The following is a 14,417-nucleotide window of genomic DNA, read 5'->3' as shown; positions in this document are numbered from 1 at the left end:
AGTTGATTGTAATGAATGAAATGTTAACCTACCATCAACATCAACCTCGCCCACCTTATTTAAGGTTGTAGTGAAGAGATCACAATGAACTACTTAAAGACAGAAGTTGGTTGTAAGGTTTCAATAGAAATATCCTTGATATGCCATAGAGATGGCATATGTGGAAATTAGTTTACTCACTAGCTTTAAATTTCTCATAACTTCAGATATATTCCATCATTTCTATGTTGTATCTCCTCTCCCATTTTTTGTAACTACTTGGACACTGGGATGGTTCTAATAAGAAAGATGATACAGAGTATTGTTGACAGTTTCCCTGAACTGCTCCATGCTGTTGCTGCCTCAGCATCTGTCTGGGAGCAGGCAGCCAGCAGGTCCCTGAACTCACACCAGCCAGTCCTGTGAGCACCTCCATTAGATGACTCCCTTCCTTGAGACCAGAAGTCTTGCTGAACCCCAGGGTCTACTGCACAGGCCCCGTTCAATCACACTGAGAGAGTCAATTTCCAGGCAGGTTGATAAGGGGTCCCCAAGGAGACAGTGGTCTGATTCTCAAAGAGGAAGAAAGCACAAACTTTTTTTCCCCACTACATTCCTTAGGATTATATAACAAATTATCCTGCTTGAGGACAGTCTCTGGAGAAAAAAAACCTTCTGGCTCATCCTTATCTTAAAATGTAAATTATGGGAGTGGGTCTAGTGAGGTCTTTACAAACTCCAGACATTCTTTTGATTCACTGTAATAATTAAAAGTATATAACTCCAACACTAACAACGGGGGCGCTCTTTCTGCCCTCTTCTGATGTCTATGTCAGAAGCTTTCTCTATCTCTTTTATGCTTTAATAAAACTTTATTACACAAAAGCTCTGAGTGATCAAGCCTCGTCTCTGGCCCCAGATTGAATTCTTCTCCTCCACAGGCCGAGAATCTCAGTGTCTTTCGTGGTTCAGCAGCAACCTTTGAACACCCTCACAGCATTCACCAGAATTCTTGTCTTGGTTTGAATTCGGCAATCCACACTCCACCTAGGGAGCCCAGAGCACTTCACCCAGGGTAACTTCTAAAGGCTGAACCACAAGTACTGGTGTTTTTTCTGCCTGATTCTAGCTTTCACCTCTCTCAGAAATTCCTGTCCTAAATCCTCCCCTACAGAGAGGTCTTACAGGTGTGGTCAGTGTGAGGCTTTGAGATCAGGACTCCTGAACAGTAGTTTGGGGGAAGAAACATCAGGAAAAAAACAGGATTTGCTGATGACTCCTTTCATGGCCCTACTGTAGACCTGGAGATTCATAAGTTCTTGGAGTGGGGACCTGACCACCAGGGATTTGTATTCTTTGAAACGGTTCAGAAAGAATCTTTAGCCACGTGGTTTCCATCTGGTTTTCTATCAGGATCATGTGACAAGTGTCAGGAAATGACCTCACTGATGCCCTCCCAACAGAGTTTTGTGTTGGTCCTGGGGGAGCATCAGTGTGGTTTGTAGAAAGTGTTCCAGGAGATTCTAAGCAGAGGCCTGGGTTAAGGACGTGGCTCCTGGTCCATCTGTGAGAGCTGAGCCCTGGCGTCAGTCCAAGGAGAGGCAGCAGGGTTGGTCTAGCTGGATTTAGACCAGGGAAGTCAGTCAGCTCACATCGTCTGTGTGAGCAGAGTGTTAGGAGCTCTCTACAGGGAGAGAACAATCAAGAAATTGGTTCATAACCTGGTCTCCATGTAGGAATTGATTGTTCCTGAGTCTCTCCTGAGACAGGACAGGAGGTATCGGTCTTCTCAGCTTTTCAAGGTCTTTCTGTGTGTAGGAGTGGTGGTTGCAGATTAAAGAGCTGTGTTGATGCCTTCCAAGGTATTTTCTCAAAACTCAGAAGTGCGTTTGCAGCAAAACATCCCCAGAGAAGACAGAGCAGGAGGAAGAAGAGGAGGAAATGGCAGCTTCTCAGGTAAATATCCTATCCGGGGTCTCGGGCTGTGTCTGCTTTTCCTCCTGAAATGCCCAAATGAGAATATGCAAGCCTTTAGCTCTCTGGTCCTAATTTTTCTTTCCAGCATTTCTCATCATCTTATATTTTCCTCTTTCTTCTTATAATAATGAAGACCAGCCCTTTAGACTACTTCCTTGTGTCCCAGAGCCTTTTCTCTGTTGTCTACATTCTCACTTTCTATGGAGTATGATGAATTCTCAACATGAATCAGTGACTTCAACTGTTGAAAATATTCCTTTTATGAGAGATCAGCATCGGGAGTCACTCCTATCCTCACTCCCACTGGGATGTGGTTTGGTATTGGGATTTTACGGATGATGGGAAATATAGTGATGACTTAGCACCTGGATGCAATTAAATATTTAAATCAGAGTTTGAAAATGCCGTTATATCTAGAACCAACAGAAGAGGTCTGTCCATGGAGTTTTCCGGGCAAGAATTCTGCAGTGGGTTGCCATTTCCTCTTCCTTGGGATTCTCGCCATCCCGAAACTGAAGCCTCATCTCCAGCATTGGCAGGCAGATTCTTTACCACTGAGACAGCTGAGAAGCCCAGTAACTCAACTCAGTGATCCAGAGTTTTTCAGAAAAATTTCAATGGGCATTGTACAGGGACTTGTTGTTAGAGAACTATGGCAACCTGGCTTTCTTGGGTGAGGACAACTTCCTTCCAGAATCCCTTATCTACCTACTGGGTTTTGGTTCCATCATTTCTAGAATGTTTCTGAGATTTTCTGCTTCCCACAATAGTTTGAAATCTCTCCTTTCTAAGGGAAATGGGTATGTATCAGTTTAGAAAGAAAGGTTTCAGGATAATTCATTATGCTTGCAACCTTTTTCTTCCTTGATGTACTCTGCCTCCTTCTGTGAGAATCAATTCATAGGCAGGTTGATAAGAAGTCAGGGATCCCCGAGGAGGAGAAGGGGGATTTGGGACTCTTGAAGAGGAGATAGGGGTCTGGAATTCTCAAGGAGGAGGAAAGGACAAACACCTTTTTTCCCTCTACATCCCTTGGTCTTAGACACATAAAATGACTTTTTAATGTCTTCATGTGTCTTAGACACATGACTTCTTCTTTAAGCCCAGATATAATGATTAAACAACAAAAAAACTAGGTTTAAACTCTGTACTAGGGGTTGTATGGAGAAGGCAATGGCAACCCACTCCAGTACTCTTGCCTGGAAAATCCCATGGGTGGAGGAGCCTTGGTAGGCTGCATTACATGGGGTCGCTAGGGGTCAGATACGACTAAGCGACTTCATTTTCACTGTTCTCTTTCATACATTGGAGAAGAATCTGAAAACCCACTCCAGTGTTCTTGCTTGGAGAATCCCAGGGACGGGAGAGCCTGGTGGGCTGCCATCTATGAGGACACACAGAGCTGGACACGACTGAAGCGACTTAGCAGCAGTAGCAGCAGGGATTGTATAACAACAATGTATCCTGGTTGAGGACACTTTCTCCTTCCTTAAAACTTACTGACTAATCCTTATATCTTAGAATTTATACTATGGGAGTGGGTCTGGTTCAGTTCAGTTCAGTTGCTCAGTCCTGTCTGACTATTTGTGACCCCGTGGACCGCAGCACACCAGACCTGCCTGTCCAACTCCAACTCCTGGAGTTTACTCAAACTCATGTCCATTGAGTCGGTGATGCCATCCAACCATCTCATCCTCTATCGTTCCCTTCTCCTCCCACCTTCAGTCTTTCGCAGCATCAGGATCTTTTCAAATGAGTCACCTCTTCGCATCAGCTGGCCAAAGTATTGGAGTTTCAGCTTCAGCATCAATCCTTCCAAACAATATTCAGAACTGATTTCCTTTAGCATGGACTGGTTGGATCTCCTTACAGTCCAAGGGACTTCCAAAAGTCTTCTCCAACACCACAGTTCAAAACCATCAATTCTTCTGTGTTCAGCTTTCCTTGTGGTCCAACTCTCACTTCCTTACATGACCACTGGAAAAACCATATATTTGACTAGACGGACCTTTGTTGGCAAAGTAATGTCTCTGCTTTTTAATATGCTGTCTAGGTTGGTCATAACTTTTCTTCCAAGGAGCAAGCATCTTTTAATTTCATTGCTGCAGTCACCATCTGCAGTGATTTTGGAGCTCCCCCCCCCCCAAAAAAAAATTAATAAATAAAGTCTATCAAAGCTTAGATTGTTTCCCCATCTATTTGCCAAGAAGTGACGTGACCAGATGCCATGATCTTAGTTTTCTGAATGTTGATTTTAAGCCAACTTTTTCACTCTCATCTTTCAGTTTCTTTTTTTCTTTTTTTTCCTAGAAAGAAGAACCTTTATTTACATTGAGTTGAGCTCTTCTTCCAAGAAATAAAAGAGCATGTCTTATATTTATTTTGTCCTGAATTCTTTTCTTAATTTAAGTATAGTTGATGTACAATGTTACATTAATTTCAGGTATATACCATAGTGATTCAGTATTTTTACAGATTATACTCCATTAAAAGTTATCACAAGATAATGGGTATAATTCCCTGTGCTATAGAATATATCCTTGTTACCTATCTCTTTTATGCATAGTAATTTTTAAAATTTTATTTATTTTAATTGGAGGCTAATTACTTTACAATATTATAGTGGTTTCCTCTTTCAGTTTCATCAAGAGACTCTTAAGTTCTTCTTTGCTTTCTGCCATAAGGGAGGTGTCATCTGCATATCTGAGGTTATGGATATTTCTCCTGGCAATCTTGACTCCAGCTTGTGCTTCATCCAGCCCAGCATTTTTCATGATGTACTCTGCATATAAGTTAAATAAGCAGGGTGAAAATATACAGCCTTGAGTAGTCCTTTCCCAATTTGGAACCAGTGTGTTGCCCCATGTCCAGTTCTAACTTGCTTCTTGACCTGCATTCAGATTTCTCAGGAGGCAGGTCAGGTGGTCTGGTGTTCCCATCTCCTGAAGAATTTTCCACAGTTTGTTGTGATCCACACGGTCATAGGCTTTGGCATAGTCAATAAAGGGGTCTGGGTCTGGTAGGATCTTTCTATTGTTAAGTTCTAATCCTGTTATCCTCAAACGTAAATTGTCAGAGTGGGTCTGTTAAAATTTTTACAACCTTGAGACATTCTTTTGATTTATTGTAATTACTGATTAAAAAAGTTTATAGCTTCCTTGCTTAGACTAGCAAGGGGGCACTGTCCGCCCCCTTCTCAGGTCTATGTCAGAAGCTTCTCTGTCCCTTTTTCACTTTAATAAAACTCTGCTACACAAAAGCGCTTGAGTGATCAAGCCTGGTGCCTGGTCCCTGGTCCCGAAGTTAAATCCTCTTGTTTGGAGATCATGAATCTGACACCCTTCACTGTAACCTATCATTGCATTCTAGGTTAGTGGTAATTGTATAAGTGCTGTAGTATTAAATAGGCACACATTTTCTTAATTTCACAGTTACACACTTACCTTGCCTTCGTAGTACTTGATCACTATCTCAGGATCTGATGTTATGTGTTTGTTAGTGTTAAACAGGTGATTTGAATAAAGGTTTTGGGGGAAATAATTTTCTAGGCTGTATTAACCTTCTCCCTTGCATTCTTATCTCAACTGAATACATATTGGATCAGACACTGATGAATCTCTGACAACACAAATATTCCTTTCTCTGATGAACAGGTCTTGTGGTCTCTAAGCTGTACCTGGTCACCTTTCTGGAGCAATTGAACAATCCCAGGAGTATAAGGAGAATGGAGACAACAGCCATATTCCCAGGTATGTATGAATGGATGGAGATGATGACTCAGATAAGAGGTCCAAGGAGCTAGAGGAAGTCATCCTTCGTCAGGTGGTTTTGGAAGATCATCTTCAGTGGAAATGATTTTGGAAAACCTGGGTTTGTGTCCACTGCGGTCATAGAAATGTATCACCTGCCCTAGTCTCTCTTAAATCATTCATGAATTCATCTCCAGTGATTACTTTCCTTCATCACAGTGTGAACTAGAAGCCTCCTCTTGTCTTGTGAGAAACTGCATTCATTGGGTGCTCTTCCATTTCCTGGGGGTCCTAGGAAAACTGCCCATTTTGAGTAACTGTATGACAGTCCTTTTAAAGTTTCTTTGTACCTCTAGCCAAAAATGTGTGAGTGAAGTGGAAGACAAACTGCTAAATTTCTAGGAATACTGGGGACAGGTTTTTGTTTTCTGATTTATAACTTCCTATCCACAGGGAGCTAGAAGGACCTTCTAAATAAATTTCAAACTCAAATACTTTTTTCACCACAGAAAGCAAAACCTCCCGAAAATGAAAGAATGCACATCTCTGGCTGACTTCAAAGTTTCTCTTTTCCTTACATGATCTCATATTAAATATTTTAAATGTATTTGCCCCAATTCTAAAATGCAAAATATTTAATATATTCAATTATCTCATAGAATTTTAAAATAAACTGGCATAAATGCTTACACATTTTCCACCATATTATTAATAGTTGATTCAAGTAATAACAATTTCTAGATTATATAAAGAAATCAGTTTAAAAAGTTCTAATTGGAATATAGCTGTTTTACAATTTTGTACTACTGTACTGCAAAGAGAGTCAATTATACCTACCAGTCAGTTCAGTTCCGTCTCTCAGTCGTGTCCAACTCTTTGGGACCCCATGGACTACAGCATGCCAGACTTCATGATGATTTATTATGATTCTAATTTATTTCGTTCTTGATGTAATCTTCCTGCTTCCTCTAAGTTAGTGCTAATTCTGTACGTTCTGTGGTATAAAATGATGCTACCTTCCTCTTCAAATCAAATTTCCACTACTTACTTTTGCCTTGTAGCACATGACCAGAATTTCAGAATTTGACTTTTATGTAGTAAGTGTTGTATGCTGCTGCTGCTGCTAAGTCACTTCAGTCGTGACTGACTTTGTGCGACCCCACAGATAGCAGTCCACCAGGCTCCCCCATCCCTGGGATTCTCCAGGCAAGAACACTGGAGTGGGTTGCCATTTCCTTCTCCAGTGCATGAAAAGTGAAAGTGAAGTAGCTCATTGTGTCCAACTCTCCACGACCCCATGGACTTTAGCCTACCTGGCTCCCCTGTCCGTGGGAATCTCCTGGCAAGAATACTGGATTGTGTTGCTATTTTCTTCTCCCTACCATTGTATAGGTGCTTTCAATAAAGTATTTGAGAAAATCACTTTCTAGGCTGTCTTAACATTCTATCATACATTCTCTCATCACCTAGATACATACTAGATTGGAAAGTAAAGAATCTCTAGCAAAACATATATTCCTTTCTCTGATGAACAGGCCTTGTGGTTTCTAAGCTGGACCTTGTCACTTTTCTGGAGCAAATGAAGGAGCCCAGGAATATAAGGACAATGAAGACAGTGGCCGTATACCCAGGTATGTGTGAATGGATGGAGCCGATGACTCAGGTGAGAGGTCCAAGTGTCAGTGAGGAAGTCATTCTTTGCAATGTGGTTTTGGAAGATCTCCTTCATTGGAAATCATTTTGGAGAAGTCTGGATTTATTTCTGTTGCTGTCATAGACAGCTGTCAGCTGCCCTATTCTGTCTGTTAAACCATCATGAATTTTTCCGTGTTGATCACCTTTCTCTTTCACAATGAGAACTAAAATGCCCTTCTTGGATTATGACAACTTGCATGAATTGGTTGCTGTTTCATTTCTTGAGGGCCCTAATAAAACTGTGCACATTTATGAGTAAATATGATGCTCCTTTTAAAGTTTGTTTCTACCTCTAGACAGAAGTGTGTGGTTATAGACAAACTGCGAAGGTTCTAGGAGTACTGGGGACAGATTTTTGTTTTTCTGATCTATAATTCCTAAAACACTGGAAGCTACAGATATGACTTGACAAATTTTAGACTCAAGTCACTTCTTTGCTGTATAAAGCAAAACCTCCCTAAAATGGGCTTCCCTGGTGGCTCAGAGATAAAGAATTTGCCTGCATTGCAGGAGACCTGGCTTTAATCCCTGCACTGGGAATATCCCCTGGAGAAGGGAATGGCAACCCACTCCAATATTCTTCCTTGGAAAATTCCGTGGAGAGAGGAGCCTGGAAGTCTGCAGTCCATGAGGTCACAAACAGTTGGATGTGACTGAGGGACTAACACTTTCACTTTCTTTTCCCTAAAATGGGAGAATGCAAATCTCAGAGTTACTTCCAAGTTTCACTTTTCTTTATATGAACTCATGTTAAATATCTTAAGTGCATTTGCCCTAATTCTTCAATGCTAAAGTACTTTAATATATTCAGTTAACTCAAAGAGTTTTTAAATAAATTCTCGTGAGATCCTAGAAAATTCTCCACTATATTTTTAATTGTTGTTTCTCACTCTTAAGATTTTTAGATTATATGAAGCCATCTTTTTTAAAAAGTTCTTACTGGAATATAACTGTTTTACAATGTTGTCCTGCTGTACATCAAAGAGAATCAGTCATATGTATATATATTTCAACTCTCTTTTAGATTTCCTTGCAGTTAGGACTCCACACAGCATTGGTAGACTTCCCTAGGTTCTCACCATATTTTCAGAGTCTCATGTCTTAAGTACTGCTGCATTATTAAGGTTATCTTGTTTGTTATCAGCTTCCCCTGCCTTTATCCTATATGTCCTATCTTTCTGATTTGTTGTATGTCAATATCATTTATGATTTTTACATTCAAATATCCAATAGAATATGCTCAAATAAGAACAGAGGTGGGAAGAAGTGGATTAAAGAAACATTAGGCACCTACTGTTTGTCAAAATGTTTGTTGCCAGCACAAGCTGGAATCAAGATTGCCAAGAGAAATATCAATAAGCTTAGATATGTAGATGACACCGCCATTATGGCAGAAAGTGAAGAGGAACTGAAGAGCCTGTTAATGAAGGTGAAAGACGAGAGTGAAAAAACTGGCTTAAAACTCACCATTCAAAAAAGTAAGATCCTGGCCTCTGAAAAAGCTGGCTTAAAACTCACCATTCAAAAAAGTAAGATCGTGGCCTCTGATCCCATCTTTTCCTGGCAAATAGATGGCAAAACAATGGAATCAGTGAGAGAGTTCCTTTTCCTGGGCTCCAGAATCACTGCAAGTGGTGACTGCAGTCATGAAATGAAAAGATACTAGCTCCTTGGAAGAAAAACTTTGACCAACCTAGACAGTGTATTAAAAAGCATAGACATTACTGACAAAGGTCCATATATTTAAGGTACGTATTTTTCAGTAGTCATGTATGAATGTAAGAGTTAAACCATAAAGAAAGCTGAGCACTAAAGAATTGATGCTTGTAAATTGTGTTGTTGGAGAAGACTCTCAAGAGTCCCTTCGACTGCAAGCAGATGCAACCAGTCAATGCAAAAGGACATCAGTCCTGAATATTCATTGGAAGGACTGATGCTGAAGCTGAAGCTCCAATACTTTGGCCACCAGATGCAAAGAAGTGACTCATTGGAAAAATCGGTAATGCTGGGAGAGACTGAAGGCAGGAGGAGAAGGGGATGACAGAGGATGAGATGGTTGGATGGCATCACCGAATCAATGAACATGCGTTTGAGCAAGGTCCGGGAGTTGGCGATGGACAGGGAAGCCTGGCATGCTGCAGTCCACGGGGTCACTAAGAGTTGGACATGACTGAACAGAGACGGGGGAGGCTGGTGGGCTGCCGTCTATGGGGTCGCACAGAGTTGGACACGACTGAAGCGACTTAGCAGCAGCAGCAGCAGAGCGACTGAACTGAATTGAAGGGTAAAGTTAATCATTATACTGACTAATATCGCCTCTTCATATATTGGTTCCTGTAGGCTTTTATCTTGTTCCTTCGTCTACAGCATATTTCTTTGTATAATCATTTTGTGCAATTTTCTATGTTTGTGTTCTGTGTTATTCAAGCTGCAGATTCCTAGTTTTTCCTTCTGGTGTCTGTCCCCTGGAGTGTGAGGTTGGTCCACACTTGTGTCCTTATCCCCTTGATAGGGGGTGTGATTGCTGTTATTGTGCCCTGGACATTGAGGGGAGTTTCCCATTGCTCTCTGTTTGTCACTACCCTGTCAGGGGTGGAGTCTGCTCCCTGGTTTGTGGAATAGAGCCCCCAGATCTGTTTCTTCACTTTGTTTCTGATCTATGGTGGAGGCAGGTGGGATTGGATCATACGCACTGGGAGAGAAGCCACTAAGTATTGCTCCTCTGGGGATGTTCACCTCGGGGAGTGTTCTGTGTGTCATGTTTCATGCCTTGTGTGAGCTCTCATGTGACCCTGGTCTTCACTGCTCCTGGCCCCACCTTAACCATGGGTATCCCGGCACATGGCCTCGATGTCTCTCAGATGCTGTTTTCACCAGGTCACCAGCATAGACCCATTGAAATCAGGACCCAGGATCGCATTCATCATGGAGCTGGATCCAATGTGGTGCTGTGGGGGCAGCTCAGACTCCAGCCTGGCCCCATCCCCTCATGTACGAGCCCACAAAGTCTACAGCTGCGAAAGCTACACCTGCTGTGACGTGGTGGATGGGTGGGGTCCTGCTTCTCCATTCAGATGCTCTTCAGGGGCTGAGGTTACAAACCGGTTGTGGGTATAAAAGCATTGTTTGTGCAGCTGTGAGGAGAGATTTCAGCTTTTCTTCCTTAACCCTGGGGCTAGCTGTGCTTTCAGCTCCGTCTGTGCATGTGCCCTACTCACAGGTGTCTGCTCCAGAGGCTATCCAGAGCACAGGAGTCTGCTGATGGTGGAGGAGGTCCATGGGGGGAGGCCGTGGCTGGGGCTCAGTAGAGCCCACCTGAGTGAGAGCCCTTCCTGGATGCTGGCGAGGCAGGGGCCAGCACAGGGGGAGAGGGGCTACGGTGGGGTTCTTCTTTCGTCATCACTCAGCAATGCAGCTATACTGTATTGTGGTTCAGCCTTCTGCCACAACATCCCCATTTATAGAGCTCCTCCCTCCCTGCCTTTCCTGCAGGATGTCTCCTCACGGACCACAGCAGTCCTCTGCCTGGGTCTGCTCTCCAGATGCCACATTTCAGCACCCAGCCCTTGTCTGCAGCAGTGGACACCCTCTCAGGCTGGGTGGGCAGGGCAGGGGTCAGTACACTGTGTACAGGTCTCGCTCTGTCTTGCTGCCACAGACTGTTGGTGTGTTCTCTTCCCACAGAGAATGAGGCTCCCCTTCTGTCTCAACTGGGCTCCCCCCACTAGTGAGGAGCTTCCCTGGATGTGGAGACCTCTCCTCTCTTCAGATCCCCCCAGGGTTTGCAGGTCCCACTCCACTTCCCTTCCTGTTCCTTTTCCTTCTTCTTTCTCCTGTCCTACCTGTCAAAGCAAGAATCTTTCTTGATCTTTTCATTGTCCACAGCTTGTGTTCACCGGGGGCTCTGTGAAAATTCTTCCATTTCTGATGTATTCTGGTTGTGTTTGTGGAGAGAGATGAACTATCTCTGCCTGATCCTCTGGCATCTTGATCTTTCTGTCTCTATTTTATTTTTAAACAAGCAAAGGATTCATCACTTTTCTCTAAATCTTTAACGATATTCACTAAGAATAGTAGGTAAAATAACTTGGTATTTGGTATCTTTCAGCTTTGTCTCCTCATGACACCCAGGATTTGATGCCAAGAATCCAGGGTTAGAAGATGTATTCCCAAAAGCAAACCTAGGAAAATATAAAGTATTTCACCACAGAAATTTACATTTAATGAACAACTGGGAACATACGAGGGCATAAGAAAGACAGAGAGGATGTTTATATGGACACGAAGAGACTGAGAGAGTTATACATAAGACAAACATTCCTGCAAAAAGAAATGAGCAATACAAGTCAAATTGGGGAGAACACCAACTTCAGTCTTCAACATCTAATGAGAACTGTAAGTTTTTAAGAAAAGATTTCCATCCTTTTTTGAAACATACCTGTTCTCTGAAAGGAAACGTGGAAAGCCCAGAAGGTAATCTAATGTCTACTACAAATACTCATTCAAACAATATTCAATATAGGCTTAGATTAAACAAACATTCAAGCATATCTGAACACCAGAAATTTAAAAATGAGGGGGAAAACTCACAATATAATCAATTTGAGGGATCTATGAGCAGGGGGTCATTATTCTTCCCCCAACAGATACTTTATGCCCATGCCAAAATGTGTAATGTTGATAATAATGGGAGAGATATAACCTAACCATCATTGTTCAATACATCCCATTATATGGTTAATGTGGAAGAACTTTCAACATGTAATAAAATGAAATGAGTCAACCCTTAAGTAAGAGCTCCAGCCCCAATAATTGCAAGAGTATTTATGATGGAGTGAGAGGGTATTCAGGCAATAAAACTGGGTATAAGGTTGAAAGAGACTCAAAACTTATGAAACATCAGGGACCTGAATCTGCACACAGGGATTCAAAAAGTAATAAATGTAGAAATATCTTTTATCAGATAGCAGGTCTTTCTCTATATGAGTACTCATACTGGAGAGAAGACTTATAATTGTAGTGAATATGATAACATTTCTAATCAGTCTTCAGAACTGGTTCAACATCAGACTATTCAGAAGTCACAGAAAGAAAACAAGTGTAAGATATGTGGGAAAGTCTTTAATAACTCATCCAATCTAAGTAGACATAGGAAAATTCATACAGGAAGGAAACCTTTCAAGTGCACAGAATGTAGCAAAGCATTTATCTGTCACTCACATCTTACTCAACATCAGCGGATTCATACTGGAGAGAAACCTTATAAATGTACAGCATGTGGCAAAGCCTTTAATCAGAACTCAATTCTTACTCAACATCAGCAAATGCATACTGGAGAGAAACCTTATAAATGTAAAGAATGTGACAAAGCCTTTATCCGTTGCTCACATCTTACTCAATATCAGCGAATTCATACTGGCAAGAGACCTTATCATTGTACAGAAAGTGGTCAAACCTTTATTCGAAGTTCAACACTAACTGCACATATTCGAATCCATACTGGGGGGAAACCATACAAATGTAAAGAAAGTGGCAAACCTTTATTACAAGTTCAAATCTTACTCAACATCACCCAATTCATATGGGGGAGAGATGTATTAAATGTATGGAATATGGCAAGGCTAAAGGCCTTTATCCCGGAGTTCACTCAGACTCAAGTCAATCGAGTCAGTGATGCCATCCAGCCATCTCATCCTCTGGCGTCCCCTTCTCCTCTTGCCCCCAATCCCTCCCAGCATCAGAGTCTTTTCCAATGAGTCAACTCTTTGCATGAAGTGGCCAAAGTACTGGAGTTTCAGCTTTAGTACCATTCCTTCCAAAGAAATCCCAGGGCTGATCTCCTTCAGAATGGACTGGTTGCATCTCCTTGCAGTCCAAGGGACTCTCAAGAGTCTTCTCCAACAGCACAGTTCAAAAGCATCAATTCTTCGGCGCTCAGCCTTCTTCACAGTCCAACACTCACATCCATACATGACCACAGGAAAAACCATAGCCTTGACTAGACGAACCTTTGTTGGCAAAGTAATGTCTCTGCTTTTGAATATGCTATCTAGGTTGGTCATAACTTTCCTTCCAAGGTGTAAGCGTCTTTTAATTTCATGGCTGCAGGCAAAGCCTTTAGTCATGGTCATCTCACCAAACATCTCAGAACACACGCTGGAGAGTGACGGAACAAGTGATGGAAGAGGTTTGCCCTAAACATACATCAAAAAACAAGAGTTTATACAAGAAACCTGTGGAAATGTTGTAACAAATATGTAGAAAAGTAATCAAAAATCAAATTGAAATATATATCAGAGACTGCATACTAGAAAGTATTTCATCAATCCTCTTTTCTAAATTTTTCTGAAGGAGAATTACTGTAGAGAGCAATCCATAGTTGTAAGCAGATCTCTGGTTACAGTTACTGAGGCTTCCTCCTGTTAGGTAGGTAGAATAGAAAACAGGAGTACAAAATGGCGGTGGAAAAGGAAGAGGAACCAGAGATCAAATTGCCAACATCCGCTGGATCATGGAAAAAGCAAGAGAGTTCCAGAAAAACATCTATTTCTGCTTTATTGACTATGCCAAAGCCTTTGACTGTGTGGATCACAATAAACTGTGGAAAATTCTGAAAGAGATGGGAATACCAAAACACCTGATCTGCCTCTTGAGAAATTTTTATGCAGGTCAGGAAGCAACAGTTAGAACTGGACATGGAACAACAGACTGGTTCCAAATAGGAAAAGGAGTACGTCAAGGCTGTATATTGTCACCCTGTTTATTTAACTTATATGCAGAGTACATCATGAGAAACGCTGGACTGGAAGAAACAAAAGCTGGAATCAAGATTGCCGGGAGAAATATCAATAACCTCAGATATGCAGATGACATCACCCTTATGGCAGAAAGTGAAGAGGAACTCAAAAGCCTCTTGATGAAAGTCAAAGTGGAGAGTGAAAAAGTTGGCTTAAAGCTCAACATTCAGAAAACGAAGATCATGGCATCCAGTCCCACCACTTCATGGGAAATAGATGG

The 14,417-nt window shown here is 41.8% G+C and overlaps 1 pseudogene; it reads left to right on the top strand.

Moving 5' to 3' along the window:
- The first annotated feature begins 7,311 nt into the window (after positions 1–7,311).
- LOC147354531 (uncharacterized) lies at positions 7,312–13,161 on the top strand (annotated as a pseudogene).
- Positions 13,162–14,417: the final 1,256 nt, after the last annotated feature.

This window comes from Bos grunniens, chromosome 18, assembly GCF_055505025.1.
Source record: "Bos grunniens cultivar Pamir isolate PY7600 chromosome 18, Bosgru_T2T1.0, whole genome shotgun sequence".
Lineage (NCBI taxonomy): Eukaryota > Metazoa > Chordata > Mammalia > Artiodactyla > Bovidae > Bos > Bos grunniens.
This window is presented reverse-complemented; position numbering and strand designations above follow the sequence as displayed.